Source organism: Meriones unguiculatus, chromosome 1 (genome assembly GCF_030254825.1).
Source record: "Meriones unguiculatus strain TT.TT164.6M chromosome 1, Bangor_MerUng_6.1, whole genome shotgun sequence".
Taxonomy (NCBI): Eukaryota; Metazoa; Chordata; class Mammalia; order Rodentia; family Muridae; genus Meriones; species Meriones unguiculatus.
Window position 1 is genome coordinate 180,952,897 of NC_083349.1, and position 16,570 is coordinate 180,969,466.

The window sequence follows — 16,570 nt, forward strand, 5'->3', positions numbered from 1 at the left end:
GACATAAAGAAGTTGTTGGTTGTTTCATTGATGACATAGGTAGAAAATCAAGATGGCTGTCACTATGCCCCAATGCCTAGGCACCTCAGACACGCTTCTTGTTGAGTTTCTCGTCTGTGGGTTCTGTTCACCCAACCACATACTTGTTCATCGATTCCTTCCCCGCTGGCAGAGCTCAGTGATGTCAGGTACTCATGCTGAGCCCATGCCATCCACAGAGTAGCATAGTACCCTCTATTCTGTGTGATGGAAGTGGTAATTACATGTGGGTATCTTTTAGCTATCCACAAGGAAACCATGTAGAAGACACACCCATTCCCTAAATGTCTGGCTCAGAGGCGATACATGTGAGCATGTCACACAGTGTCACTGGGAGTCTGGGGAGGCAGGAATTACAACCTTTGGCTGAGGCCCGTAAGTCTTGCATTGATTTTAGAGGACAGCCTGGTATCTCTGTCCGCCTGAAGAAGCTATTACTCTAGACGCCAAATGTTGGGCAGAGTAACGGGACTGCGGTAGCTTCTGTTCACTCGTCCTCACATAACCAACTCTTTCCAGGGTATGTCCAAATTTCCAAATTAGAAGCTGATTGGCAGATAGGGAAAGGTGTGGAAACAGTATAGAGAAAAATCAGACTCTACGAAGGAAATGGAAAAATATATTTCTTTAACCCAGGACATCTGTAAAGGCTAAAATCTTATAGTGGAACTTCCCAAACTAGTCTAGAATCCCCAGGGAGGTGTGCGGCAGTGGTAGGGGACAAATACAGGAAATACTGTCACAGGTTCCCAGAACCCAAACATCTCCAGATAGCATGAAACCCTTTGCCTTTGCCATCTCTCTTAGCTGTTGAGTTTCCACGGGATTTCTCTGGGATGCAAATGAGAGCCCCATGGACTATTAGGACCAAGGCAGGTGACGGGTCTGTGGAGAGGAGCCACTTACCACTTGGCTGGTGAATTGCTTGCCTCTGGGGGTTTGATTAGATTCCCAGGGGCCATTGTTTTTCATAATTGCTCTCCTTTGTTGTGATGCAATTGGAAGAACATGAGGAGATGCACATGGAAAGCTCCTGCCAAGGACAGTGAGGAGGATGGGGACAATAATTCAGCATCTGCCTGTGTCAGATGCTATGCCCGAGCACCTGATATCCATCATTCCTGTAAGCCTGTGATCCCACAAAGCACACATGCTAACTATCCCTACTTTGTAAATAAGGAAACAGGCTTGGCCAAGGGAAGTGCACCTCCCAAACCACAGGGCTCTCAAGGGCCAGAGCTGGACTTTGAATCCCGAATCCAGACTGTGGCTGTTGAAGCTTTTTCCCTGCATTCTGCACACTGCTGATTCCCAAAGCTGGGTGAAAGCCCTTCCTACCTGTGACCTCGGTAGGGCCTGGCTCTGTGTATCTTTCCAGAATGGAAGGAGAGGGACAGCTCTCCCAGAGACATCTGCACGACCCTCGTAGTGTCATATGACCAGGACCTTAGAGTTGGCCATTTTCAGAACCTTAAAGAAGGGCATCAGGAGTCAGAGGAGGCCCCGCTCTCACCTCCAGATGGATGGTTTCCAGGTAGCCCTCTCAACCCACAACAAGCTGTCATTCAGTCCACCTACATGTGTCCTTGATCTGGGTCAATGGCTCTAAAAGGCACATGCCATTCATTCTCCACCTCCTCTGCACTGGCCCTCACTTCCTGTCATTTGGAAGAGCTGTGGCTCAGCCCAGGAAGCAAACAACATCATGATCTTACAGCCCAGGGAACAGAGAGAGCCACGTGCTGGACGATCAGTCCTGGACCACCCAGAAAGGAAGCTTTGTTAAAGAAGGCCTCCCAGAAAGGCCTGGCCTGACTTTGACCCTCCACAACTCAGCTCCTTTCAGCAGGAGGTGGAATGTAGATCCCACCAGATGCCTTCTCTCTCCAAGCCTGAGTCTCTGAGCAGGTGGCCACACCTATGCTTTCAGGAGCTCCTCCTTAATTACACTGTTACAGCAGTGTAGAGTGGGGGTGGACCCAGAGTTCCTGGAGGTGCAGATTCCAGCTCTGCCACTCACTTAACTAGGTGATTCTGGGCAAGCCAAGCCCTCTACTTCCTCGTGTGTGTGTGTGTGTGTGTGTGTGTGTGTGTGTGTGTGTGTGTGTGTGTAGAATTAAACAGGATGGTAGACATTAACAATCTACACAAAGAGATTATCCAGCTTCTTTGTGACTGTGTCCCTTCACTGAACAGATAAGAGTGGTCATGTGAACAAATTTTCAAGTTCTGGTAAGTTTACCATTTCTCTGTATAAACTCTAGCCTTTTGAGCAGTGGACTGACTTTTCAGGAAGGGGTACTCTGCCTTAGTGCAGGTGGATATCCAGCTGGCATTTCTCTGAGTCACAAAACCTGCCTCTTTTGTCACTCGTGGTCTGTTTGCCTGTCCATGGAAGAATTCCCGTCGAGAACTAATGTCTTGTCCAGTGGCCTCTGATGACTGTTCAGCTAATAAAGTTGGTAAGTTTGGAGCTGTGAGGGTCACACGTCCTCAGCCCCCCAACCATTCTCTTCCCACAGCAATCTGCCACTGCCCTGGCACACTAATGAATGCCTCTTGTTACATCTTGTAAGTTCTCATCTCACTGACATCTCTGTGGCCTTTAACTGTTGAGCACTCACTCCTCGACACAACCACCAAATTCCATATCACCACCTGTTTCCCTTCCTCCTCGGGGCCTCTGGCTGTCCTTTCTTGGTGGTCCATAAGTTCTGTGATGGTGTTGTTGTTGGGGTCCACTTATGTCCAACATATCTCAAGCACCAGCTCATTAAAAATGGCAAACATTTATTGTAATCAAACCACTACTGACTAATTAGGAGCTGAACTACGACCTTGAAGGAAGGTTGGATAACTTATAAAAAAGATGAAATCATAGAGTAAGGGGGAGCAGAGTGGGCTGTAGCATTTTCAATCATATTTTGACATAAGGCAAGGGAGTTTCCATCTGTTGGGATAGGAGTAGGTTAGGAAGGCCTAAGAATATGAACTTAGTTGACCCTGCCATCAGGATGGAGAAGTTGTCCTTGAAAGGGCTGGATGCAGACAATTGTCTCCTTAAAAGTTGTCCCTGAGATGGCTGGACTCAGACAACTGTCTCTTTACAACAGAAGCTGTGCAGCTACTGGGAGGTCCCCAACTCCCCTCAGGCCTGGGGCTTTGAACTTAGTTTCTCCCTGTGATTAAATGGAGTCTGAAAATGAAATGGTGGTTTAAAGCAATTAGAGAACTTGGCTCCCAACAGTGTTGCCAAGACATCTCCCCAGGCTCTCCTCTCTTCTGTGGTACACCGTTAGGTTGGTTACTTCTCTCCTTGTGGTGGCAAAATTACCCCACAGAGGTGGCATAAGAGAGAAAAAAGTTTATTTTGGCTCATGGTTTTGGGGAGTTTCAGTCCTTTCTGGTGGGGAAGGCATAGTGGACCAGGGTTTCAGACTGGCTTGTTACATCTTGGCAGTAGACTAGAAGCAGAGGTCACTCTGTCAGAAACCTGCCTTATCCACTCTTCCACATGTGCCTCTAGCAACATCCACCCCAAAACAGATTCATCTCCTCCAGCTAGGCGCCACCTCTGTCTTAGTCACTCTTCTATTGCCATGGCCACAAGAACTCTTACAAAAGAAAGTGTTTAATTGGGGTCTGGCTTACAGTTTCTGAGGTTTAGCTTATTCTCATCATGGCAGAAAGCTTGGCAACACACAGGCAGACATAGTGCTGGAGAAGTAGCTGAGAGTTCTAAATCTGGATCTGCAGGCAACAGGAGGAGGAAGCCACTGAGCCTGGCTTGGGTTTTTGAAACCTCAAAGCCCACCCACCTACAACACGCTTCCTCCAGCAATGCCATGCCTTCTAATCCTTTCAAATAGCACCAGTCCCTAAGCATTCAAATATATGAATTATGGGGATCATTCTTATTCAAACCACCACAACCTCCTAATAGTTCCAAAATTCTACCCCCATCCCACCCTCAAAATAACATTACTACCAACCAACAACTTGGAACCAACTATTCAAACATATAAACTCGTAAGGAACATTTCATAGGAAGCCATAGCTATGAGTTGCACTAATGCTCAGTGCTCAATAGTCCATTTCATTTTTTTTTCTGGTTTTCTACAGTGCCAGCAGGCATTTGCTTCGTATCACTAAGATACAAGAAATGTCACATATCTTCTTACATCAGATTAGTCTGACTAAACTGCTGCAGCATTCTAAACATTATCTATCTTCGTGTTCTTCCCTCGGAAAGCATAGGGCAGGCTGATTTCCAAGCTGGATGGCTGCATTGGGCACCACCTGGAAGACTGCACAGGCAGAGAAATCTCCAAACTTGTCAATGCCTACAGTCTCAGAAACTCCACACTCCTGGTCAGGCTCAGGCTGTTCTCCTTTGTGCAACCTAAAGCCGCTTTCCCAGTACATACAGCTTGTTTCTCTTAAGAGCTTTGCACATAAAAAAAAAACAAAAACAAAAACAAACAAACAAACAGAAAAAAACCAAGATGATCATAGAATTCAATAATTATGCACAGGTTTTTATGCAGACAAGTTTTCATTGTTGCCCTGAAACAAATGATTATAGGTGGGATTCTTGAATCACCTTGGTTTTGTTTTATATGTATGGGTTTGTGTCATGTGCATATGAGCATGTGAGTACATGTGTCAGAGGAGTCCAGAAGAAGGCTTTGAATCCGCTGGAGCTGGAGTTACAGGGGATTATGAGCCAATTGACTTAGGTGCTGAGAACCAAACCTCAGCCCTCTGCAAGAACAGAATGTGTTCTTAACTGCTGAGCCATCTCTTCATCCCTTTATAGATCTTAATTAAAGATAAGAGGATTCGAATACTTCCTTCTGTATTCAATATATTGTGGTATATTATTTGGTTGAACTACGTGAAGAAAATTTAACTTCGTAAAGAATTATAAAGTAGAAAGGCATTTGAATGCTTTTTCAGATAAATGTTGATGTTTTCTTTCGCTGCTTGTGATGGTTTGAATGAAAATGGCCCCCATAGGTTCACTATGAACTATTAGGAGGTATGACCTCGTTCAGTAAGTGTGGCCTTGTTGGAGGAAGCATGTCACTGGGGGCGATCTTTGGGGTTTTAGAAATTCAAGCCAGGCCCAGTGGCTAACTGTCTCTTCCTGCTGCCTGTGGATCCAGATGTAGAAGTCTCAGCTACCTCTCCAACACCATGACTGCTTGCATGCCACCATGTTTCCTGCCATGACAATAATGAACTAAATCTTTAAAACTGTAAGTCAGCCTCAATTCAATGTTTTATAAGAATTTTGGCGGTCCTGGTGTCTTTTCACAGCAATAGAAACCCTAATTGAGAAACTAATATATTCAAACTTTGCAATATAGCATCTGAAATCATACCAAAGGCCCTTTTCTACTTGTTTTGAATTGAAGTCTCCTGCTCTATGTCAGACTAGAACTGAGTTGCACCCATGTCTAATTTTGTAGGGCAGCATTATTTGAATGGCCATTTAAAAAACATCAGTTATCTGAATTCCTGAATATCTCTTAGTGTTGATCCATTTTATTATGCAATATCAAAATTACATGTATTAACATCTGAAAAGAATCTTTAGAGATTATACAACTGTCAAGTTTATGGTGAAAGAGACAGGCTTGCTTGAAAATTCTAATTTTCACCTGAAAAACTGTCTATGATTAGCAGTAAATATTATCAGCTTTATTTCCTCACAATGACAAGCCTATTTTGTTCATTCCTGGGAAAACAAACCCTGACTATCAGGTCTAAATAATCACTGTTTGTCAATTTTCTTTCAAGGAAAATAATGTTTCATGAGAAAAGTGGCTGTTTCATCATATGGAGGAAAAAAAAGTGCTTTTTCTTAAGATGAACATGATACTTTCATGCATCTGAAATGCTTTGTGCAGACCTCCCTTTCTGTCACAGCAATTATTAGGAAGCTCTTTGCTCAGTGTTGAGACTTAATGATAGCAATAAGTTCAGCTTCACTGGGGATGTTCTTCAGTAAACTGACAAGCATGTGAATGAGAAGGACACAATAATTATAGGTCCTGTTTGATGCCCCTGCCTTGGTTCATGGGAAGGAACCAAGAATTTGATTTTATCATCACTTTTGTGCCATTAGAGTAGTTGTTGACCCAATGAAGAGGTCAAATGACATCATGGTATGACTAGGAAAATAGTTTGGGTCCCTGAAAAATGTCCGTGGCACTCCAACAGTCCTCAGGTTCTAGTTTGAGGACTGACACCTGGACCGCACCACAGAGAGTGAAACCTGCCGCGAATGATTTCAGATACTTCCTGGAAATTCTACTGGCACTTTGTTGTCTTCTTTCCCAGTGTTGCCGGGAAAGCAGATAGTCTAAGAGGCCTAAGGCCTTGTGCTATGAGCTGGTCTTGCTGGGGAGCGGGGATATTGATGTACTTGAAGTTTCAGGGAGAGCACAATGGGTGGGACAAGGGAGAGTGACTAGGAATTCGGGTGTTGTAGACTTTCTGGTCTTGATGCATCCCAGGTGAGTGTGCTAAGACTAGTAAGAAACATTTGGGTCATTTCCCCAAGACGTGGAGAAAACAGGACTGACGCTCTCAAAACCAGTGTCTCAGTAAGTGATTGGAACGGTCTCTGTAATGGTTAGTGCTATTTACCAACTTGACAGAATCTAAAATCACCAGAGAGATAGACCTCTATGCAGGCCGGGGGCAGGGAGTACCTTGATCATGTTAATTGAGGCGAAAACCAAACCAAAACCCTACCCCTTGAGGGTGGCACCATTCCCTTGGCTAGTATCCTGGACTATACAGGTGGGAAAAGGGAGCCAAGCAACAGCAGCTTTCATTCTTCCTTCGCTGTCCTGCTTGTGGATGCAGTGTGTCCAGCTGCTTCTAGCTCCTGACACTGTGACTTCCTTGCCATGATGGGTCATGACTTGAACCATGGGCCAAATTAAATTTCGTTCCTTTAAGTTGTTTGTTCTGTTTTTTTTTCTTCAAAGAATTTGATTTTATCACAGCAACAGAAAACTAAGACAGTCTTTCACTGATAATCCTTCTAAATAGTTAATTTTAATATCATTATATTGGAATTTAAAACCACCTATGCCTGCCAGGTGGTGATGTGGTGGCACAGGCCTTTAATCCCAGCATTTGGGAGGCAGAGGTTGGTGGCTCTCTGAGTTGGAGGCCAGCCTGGTCTACAGAGTGAGCTCCAGGACAGGCAGGGCTACATAGGGAAACCCTGTTTCGAAAACAAAACAAACAAATACCCACCTAAGGCTTGTCTGGAAGGGTGTTTTTAAGAGAGCACTACGGTAAGATGACCCTCCTTGCATGTGAGTGGTATCATCCCAAGGACTGACGGGGGTCCTATACAGAATAAAATGGAGAAAGTGAGCTGAACAGGTCATCTCTCTCAGTTTCCTACTGTGGACACAAGGTGCCTCATGCTTCTATCGCCATAGCCTCCCTCCCATGACGACCTATATACTCTCAGCATGAGCCTAAATGAGCCCTCCCTTCCTTAAGGTGTTTTGGTGGAGCAAGAACAAAAGAAACTAGTATATCTTCTGGTTGCAATAATTGATGATCCACATCCAACATCCCTGAGTAAGATCTCGTGAGTCTCTTAACAGTTACAGGGACTGTGGGAAATGCTGGGAGCTGGGCAGAGGATGCACACCTTTAGGTAATTTATCACAGTGTTACCTCTCTCTCTTTCCCTCCCCCTCTCTATCCCTCCTTCTCTCTATCCCTCCCTCCCTCTCTCACCCCATCTCTGTGCTTTCTAGGAACTAAGTCCAGGCCCTTATACTAGGCAAGCCTCCTACCACTGAGCCACCCTCCCCAGCACAGCCTGTGTTGACTACATGTGTAATGTACTTTAGATCTCATTACAGAAGCACCCAAAAGAAAGGTCCCAAACAATCCCCCCAAATACAAAGAAAACATAAAAGCTATTATTTATCATTCAATAAACTCATCACATTCTCCCATATTTTACTTCATTTAATCTCTTAACATTACTAAGTCAGTATTATTGCAAGGAAGAAATTAAGTTTCTTCCAGGTCTCACCACATAAAGGTAAATATTTTGAGCATTTTGATGAAATATTTTTGGAACTCCCTCTACATACCATAGATAGATACACATGTTTTTATATGTGTAAGATCATATTATATCGATGGCTTCATACCTTGATTGTTTTGTTTGTTTGCTTTTGCAACAGGGTTTCTCTTTATAGCCCTGGCTATTCAGAAACTCACTCTGTATAGCAGGCTGGCCTTGAACTCAGAGATCTGCTTGCCTCTGCCTCCGCAGTGCTGGGGTTGAAGTCATGTACCATCAATGCCCATCTCTTTCTTAATAACAGAGATTCATGCCTTCTCCAGGAGTTGGGTGTTGCCATCATATCTAGCTGTTTCAGAATATCCTGGTGCAAGGCTGTATCAGTTTACTTACTGTTTAAATGAGTTGGTGTTCCTCTTAAAAGCTTCAGAGTAGAGTCTCTAGCTTGGTCTCAAGCTAGAGTATCTAGTCACAGACGGGTAACTAGATTACCAGGGCTCTGACACACAAGTGGACTAGTCCACTGACCAATTTATAATTTGATGGCATTATTGAAAGGCTGTGGCATGAGCCAAAACACACCTTTTTTTTTCTTGAAACTTAGATCTGACACTGTGATGAAGAGTTTAAGCAATGCTGGGGGATAGCTCCTGATTTTGAGCAAAATCTAACGAACTAGGTCTATAACTGTGAGAAACCCCATGTGATCTCAGCCCTCACAGAGTCAAGCAGACATTTAGAAACACAACTAAACTAGACTAAACTCTGCTATCAATCCATGAAGAAATGCAGAGGTAGAGAGGATCTGGGAGGAGCCGGGAAAGGAAGAAACATGATCAAAATACATTGTGTGACATTTTTAAGATAAAAATGTTAATAGTACATGCAGAAGAAAATTATGCAAAGATCTGATCCTTTAGAGCAAACACTCTTGTCTGGTGATGGTGTTTGGGGCAGTAGGAGAGAGCAGTGAAGGCTTCATTGGAAGGGTAGAGTAGAGCTAGGAGTTGGCACTGAGAAGACACTCAAGAGCCAGAGAGCAGGAGCTGTGCTCAGGGCACACAGGCAACATCTCTTGTCCCACATTTACAGGGACTCTACTTGTCTCCTGGCTGCATTTTGCCTGTAACTCTATCCACATAGAGGGGTTCCTGCCGTTAGCCTCAGTTCCGCTTCTACTTTTTCCCTCCAGAGGCAGGAAGCCACAGGCTGGAGAATGTAAAGAATGCTGGAGAGGCTGGAGTTCAAAGAATCCCGGGGAGCATGTGTCTGGAGGATATGGAAGAGGTTGGCAGAGTATCTGATGGTGGACATCTGGATGTGCGCACGTGTGAGTCTGTGCTGAATATCTAAGTGCCGTTGGGAGGTGTATGCTGGCTCTCAAACCAAGCTCTCTTGACTGAGTATCAGCCTCCTTTTGGGGCTGACCTAGCAATTTGTGCCTCATCAGCCTCTTCACCATGGTTATACACCCTTAAGTGTAAGGACCCCAGCTTGGAGGTTGTGTTTGTCTGGATGCACCTGTGTGGACAAGGCTTGGGGCTAATTTGCCTTGCAGGTGGAGATTTGCATGTGCACATCCTTGTGGCAGGAAGCCACAAGGAAGCCACTCCATCTCACTTGACCTTATCCTCTGCAGAGTTTTCCTAGTCTCGGGCAGCCACTCTGGGGCACTTTGCAAATATTAAATGGTGATGCTGACAATTGTAGCCAGATGTGTCTCCAACCAGCCTAGCCCATCTTCCGTGCTATTCCTGAGGTAGAGCTGCCACAAGGCTCCCTCCTTTTACCACACACAGAAATCTAATCAAACAGAACAGAAAGGGACAAGAGAAATGGGCTATTCAGAGAAAACACAAACAAACAAACTGACTTGGTATGGAGAGAAAGGGTGGGAGTGAGTGGCATATCTCAGTCCTACATGGGGCAGGGTTTGGAATGGCTGGTGGATGTAGGAATATGTATGGTGAACCCTTTTATAAGCAGGATCTCCTCATGGGCAGACGAGGCCAGACCACCTTTCCCAAAGAAGACCCCAATCAAGCATCTCTTTGCACCCAGATTTTGGTTCCAATACTTGCCAGATAACTGACTTTGTTCACGTTGCTTTATCTCTTCCATGGCTCCTTGTGTCTGGAGCAGAGATAGCCATGGTATCCACATAACAGGCCTGCTATGCAGATTAAGTAAGATGAGAAACATAAAGTTATTGGCGTCACACCGTAAAGACTCAGTTCAGCAGCCTGTTGTATCTGTGCTGTTTCCTTGGCGCCTCTCCTGCCCAGAGAACTATACCGGTTACCTGAATCCACCACTTGAGCCCATTCAGAGAATTAAATGGGATTGCCTAGTACTCCCCAGACACAGAGCTGAGACCCTCTCGGAATACTCTGCTTCTAAGCATCCTGCAATGGTCTGAAGAAGGACATACATTCCTGTGACCATACAGACCCCTGTCCTGCAACTTAAGGTTTAAGCAAATGCACCATAGACAGAGTCACAGGAAAGAAACCTAGCTTCCAAGTTGCTATGAGTGGTAAGGACTGCTACAGACCTACTTGGTACCTGGTACATCATAGGTACATATTACATGAAGTTCTGTCTCGGTTCTGGGTTTATTAGTATAGGAAGGCCAAGAACAATTATTGGGGCTGGTTAGATTGTTCAGTCAGTAAAGTGTTCACCTTGAAAGCACAAGGTCACCAGTTCAATTCCCAGAACCCCCATTAAAAAAAAATCCAGGCTTATAATTCCAGTGTTGGAAAGGAGGAGACAGGCAGATCCCTGGACCTTTCTGGCCACCCAGCCTAGCCTACTTGATGACCTCCAGGCCAGTGAGAGTCTCTGTCTTAAAAAAAATTCACAGACAGTGCCTAAGGAATGATGACATGCAAAGTTGTCTTTTTCCCCTTACATGCATACATACACACCTACACGCACACCTACTCATACATGTGTACACACCCCCACATGTCCAAATGCACATAAACATGCACACGCGTATATAAAGTTCCAGTCCTACACATAATAGAAGAAAAAAGACACTCATGGTGCAATTACCATTGGCCGGCACTGCAGCAGCTATGTTATTAATGCTGATCAATCTTCATAAGTCCATGGAATAAGTAATACATGTCATGAATATTATTGTAACACGTGGGGAAAGCTGAAGCCTAGAGACGCTGAGTCACTTATTCAAGATCGTCAGTAATTAATGAATTCCGAAGAATGTTTGTGTGAGCTCCCTCCCCTCTCCTCACAGTCTCCAAAAGCACCTGGTTCTGTGCCATGGAGTCTGCAGGCAAAATTATTAATCTCTCCACTGAATAAGAACTATTTGCCAAGGAGGGCTGGAGAGATGGCTTGGTGGGTAAAGCCCTTGTTTGCACAAGCTTGAGGACCTGAGTTCGGATTCCTAGCACCCACCTAAAACAGGACACAGCACACCTCTGTAATCCCAATAAAGACAGAAGAATTCCTGAGAGCTGGCAAAACAGTTAGCTTGGTGCAGTGGAGAACAAGATCCTGTCCCAGCAACAACCAAGCTGAAAGAAGACCGAGAGCCAAGGCTGTCATCTGACCTCCACACACGTGCTGTGATAGACAGGTTACCTGCAGAGAGGGGTGGGGAGAGAGGGGAGAAGGGCAGAAGAGAGAGAGAGAAGAAGTATTTGCTAGGAAGCAAATTTACCATCCTCATTTATTTTGCCTAGTCTGACCATAGGGAGAACTTTCCCTGCTGCCCAGCCTGACGTTTTCTGCTACAGGCAAAAAAGGCCTTCTCTATTATTCAACCTTCAGTGAAGAGCAGCTGGGGCCAGTCCAACAGCTTGCTTTTGAGAGAGCGAGACACTAGAAACCAACCTGACTGTGTCATGTCTCCGCCAAGGATAAAGGGAGGCTAGACTTTGAAGGGAGAGCGAGGCAGGGAGAAGCCTCCTGATACCATGCCCAAGTGGTTGTTTCCAGTGCTGGCCACCTTTTTGGCCCTGGGTATCATTCTTATCAACACATTTGACCCTGAATGGGCTCAGGGAAGTCTACATCAAGGTCCTTCCACCTGATGTTCCCCAGGGAGAAATGTACAAAGCCCTGGTTCTCCTCTGCAAGACTTTCTTGATTGCCGCACGGTAACTAGCCTGAAGGTCCACCTACTTGGCTTCTACTCTGTACCTGGGCCTACTTGTTCCCACCCCAACCCCCATCCTCCTACAAAAGTCACTTCTTCCAGGAAGATGGCCATGATGAGTCCCACCCTTCTCTTATTTTGGATGTTATGGGTAGACACCCCTTGATTGCGACAGTAATGATCAGCACTGTCATGGTGTGTGACCCGTCAACAAATATTTTCAAGCATTTAGGAAACCATTGTGTTTCCTCAGGCCACAAAAAAAAAAAAAAAAAAAAAAAAAAAAAACCCAAGAGATGTGTGGGTCAGAGGAGCTGGACTAGTTTCAAGGGAACCACCCTAGTCTAACTGCAGCCACTCACAAACCCTGTGACTCCGGGAAAGTCACTTGCTGTCATAGTCAACGTTAGTTGTCAACTTGACACTCCTGGAAAGAAGGGAACCGCCACAGAGGAGCTGTGGCCATTCTTTGATGCTAGTTGATATAGCATGATGATACTGCACCATGAGCAGTGCTACCGCTAAGCAGGTGGACCTGGGCTGGATAAGAGATCTGAGGAGAACATGCCAAGAAACAATGTTCTTCCATGGCCTCTGCTTCCGTTCCTTTCTCCAGATTCCTGCTTGAGTTCTCGCCCTGAATTTCCACATTGAGTCGCTGTGACCTGAGAGTCACAAGATGAAATAAACTCTTCCCTCCCTAAGCTGTTTTGGCCCTGGTGTTTATTATATCATCACCAGAGATGCAGACTAGAACCCATGCCCTCTCTGGGTTCTAGTTTTCAGAATGTTCTCTAAGGTCAGACCCTGTTCCACTATTTCTGCCTCTACTTAATTTCTCCCCATTCTGTCCTATTCTGAGCCCACAGACATCTCCTAAGCCTTGTTCTTTCCCGGGCTTTTTCTATAGCTGCCTGGTCTTTCTGAGCACAGGTATCCCTGATGGGCTGCTGCAGGTCAGGTCACTGCATTCCATATTCAGTGCCATACACTACGGCTGTTGCAGAAGTCACTGGAAGCTTAGCTCTCCATTCCAGGGAGTTGGTGAAGATGAAGATGTCCTAGTCCTATCCTTGACCCAGGTCGCAGGCCTGAAACACGTCCCTGTCACCCCACGTCAAGTCATCCACTGTTGTGAAGCTAAGTGACCCTGATGTTACATTTTAAACAATAATTACTTTATTTGCTCACGATCCATAGTTAAGGAATTGGGATAAGGCCCACAAATGGTTCCCAGTCAAGGTCATTGAAGCCTCCTGGCCGGGAGCCTGGATGGATGGAAACATTCTACACTAATAACATCAGGCCTCTCCCCTGCAGGGAATCTGTGTCTTACAAGGCAGCTGGCTTCCACGAGGCAAGTCCACATTCCAAACATGGAAGGTAAAAGTCTCACATTTGTCCGAAGCCCAGTCTAGAAAAATCAAAGACAGGTCTGTCTCTTTTTATTGCTCAAATTGAGGTACAGGCCTGGGTGTGGTGGTGCGTGTTGGCAATCTCAGCAATGGGGAGGCAGGGATCCATCCCTTAGGCTTGCTGGACAGCCAGCCTGGCCTCACCAGCAAGTGTCTGACGGGTGAGCAGAGACCCTCCAGGACTAGCTGAGAAACTGTATGTCAAAAGGAAGAGGGGAGGAGGAAAAAGGTGGCCAGATCCTAAGGAAGAGCATCCTCAGTTGTCCTTGCCTCTACATGCACATACGTGCATACCTACTCTCACAGTCATACACCCCCACAATATAATAAAGTCACATAGCCTAGGAGAGGCAGGGACGCACACACACACCTGAGCACACACAGAGAGAGACAGACAGACACACACACACACAGAGAGAGAGAGAGAAAGAGAGAGAGGAGCTCAGAGGGAGGAGGGACAGTGTCATTACGGATGAGTCAGAAAAGCAGGAAATGCTACTGAGGCCAGCTCTGGGCATCTAGATTGTCATATTGTAAAAACACTTTCCCGTGAGCCTGATGTATCCAAAGTCTGGCAGCCGTGTCCCGAGGACCTGCTTGTCATCTTCCCCCTTCTCCTCCTGCCGATTAAGGCACAGCTTTAGACTGCATCCCCACACCGTCGCTAATGGACTGATGACTGATGTGTCATGTGTTCCCTGTTGATACTGGTCCTGCCTGTGTATTTAGAAAGTAGTCATTATGCACCAATGGTCTTGAGGAGGGGGGAGGGGAGGAAGGAGGCTAAAGGCATACCAGACGCCTGCCCCCGTTCCCATTCTCAATTTGCTCCTCGTTTAGGAGCAGACAGCTTTGTCAACCAGCTCCCTGGGCTAAATCATTGCAGCCGTTGGTTGGTTCTGAGTTAGTTCTGAATTATGCTTAGGGAAGTAACTGTGGGTTCTCTTTTTAACAATGTACCCAGAAGGAGGAGTGTTCCAGGGGCTATGTAAATGTTTAATGGGGAGAATGAAAGTGAGACCATTTTGCACCCGTCAGTCACCTCTCACCTGCCACCTGAATGTGTGTGTGTGTGGGGGGGGGAGGTGATACTTTACATGGTGGTCCTCAAACCAGGCCCTGGTTTGAGAAGTGATTACAGCAGCATCAAAGAGATACTATTACAGACAGCTGGCAGGGTGGGCCACTTTCCAGACAGAAAGTCCTTTCTATTCAAGCAAAAGAGGCAGGGCCCCTATGGCCACAGTGTCTGCTGAGCCCTTCCCCTGCCTACCCACATTCCTCTTGGATGCCCAATGTCACTCAGAGATGTAGCCTTTACCCTAAGGGTCCTGATATCACACTGGGAGAGGAAACCACTCTGCCCTGATGGTAGTTACCCTGAAGACTCCCCCCATGGAACTTCCTGAGAAATAACAGTAACGGACAGTTAACAACTAACCCAGTGCTTCTTTGTTTTCCTAAACTGCAGCTCACTCAGGCTTTTGGGCGTGGGGGTGGAGTTGAGAGCAGAAGATGCCAGAGAGAACAGGTGGATTCAAATCAGCCTTCCCTGCCCAGCAAACATGACAGGGCTAGGGTGTACAGACTGAATGGAGCCGCCTGCTGGGTTACTAGCTTTCCTCCTGGATCAAGAACTGGCTCAGGCTTGGCTTCTGAGGCTTTATCCTGTGGGCTCAGAGCAGGTAGACGTTGACAAACAGGTGCATCTCCCCATGAACGCTGGCTCCAGACACTCTGGGTGAGGCGGGAGTTCAGGCGCCTGCGCGTGTTCACAGGCTGTTTCTCTGTGCATGGGAGAGCAGGAATATGAAGGTATTCTGGTCTTGACTAGAGAGCCATTATGTCTTGGATTTCCAGAGTCATTATCTCCAAAGGGCAACATTGTTCCTCGTTGCTTCAATTTGCATGCAGAAGAAGACAAATGGCTGCAGATTTGCAGAGTAAAAAGGCTTTGGAGAGAGTGGCTGTAGGTTTTCATTTGAATAGCCAGCCCTGTTCTCTGGAAGATGTGTGCTCCTAATTAGAGATCTTAGCAATCAGCACCAAGGAGTTATATTTCACACTTACAAGCAAGTTTAAGTTAATCAGGCAGCACTGGACCCTCCAGTGGAATAGGGGTGTTTTTTTCCACTCAGAAAAAAACAAAAAAACAAAAAAATCTCATCCATGTTGCTTGCCTGGAAAAGTGCTGTTTTCTTGCCTGAATTAACCCTCTTGAACTAAGGGCAAGGCTTTATTAACTGATACATGGCATAAATGTGGTCTAGGCTGAGGGTACAGTGCTCAGGGTACCAGCCCAAAAAAGGCTTTGATGGCCTCTGGTAAGGACCTTTGGTGAGCTTCGCAGTCATTGGCTGAAGAGACAGCAAGGATGAAGATAAAAAGAGCTCATTCCGTGAGTCAATGGTTACAATTATTTCAATTGGGAGAGTTGTCAATGCTCATCCTGCACAACACTATGAGCGGACTAAGATTCATTAGGGCAGTCAACATACGCCTTTGAACACGAAGCTTTGAACAGGATCTATGTATGGTTACAGTAGAGGCGCAACGCTGCTCAGGACAGCAAGGATTAGAGCCTTCATCCCCACAAGACAGTATTTGATTTAACTCTGAGAGGTCGGTAGGAGTCTCGTATGAGGGTGTTTCAGATGGGGAAAGTCATGCAGGCAGTGAATGTGGAAACAGTGAACTCTTGGGTTGGAGTTCAACATCCACCTCTATGGGGGGTGGTAGGGGATATAATAACATCAGCAGAGGGCTAGAAACAGTAAGTGTGACGTTTGGAACTTAGACCTCAAACTTCCAGGAACTGTGGAAATGAGCTACACTGTGAGGGTTTACTTTCAGGTCAACTTGGTTAGGTCCAGAGTGGCCATGGAGACATCACCTCTGGGTGTATCTGTGAGG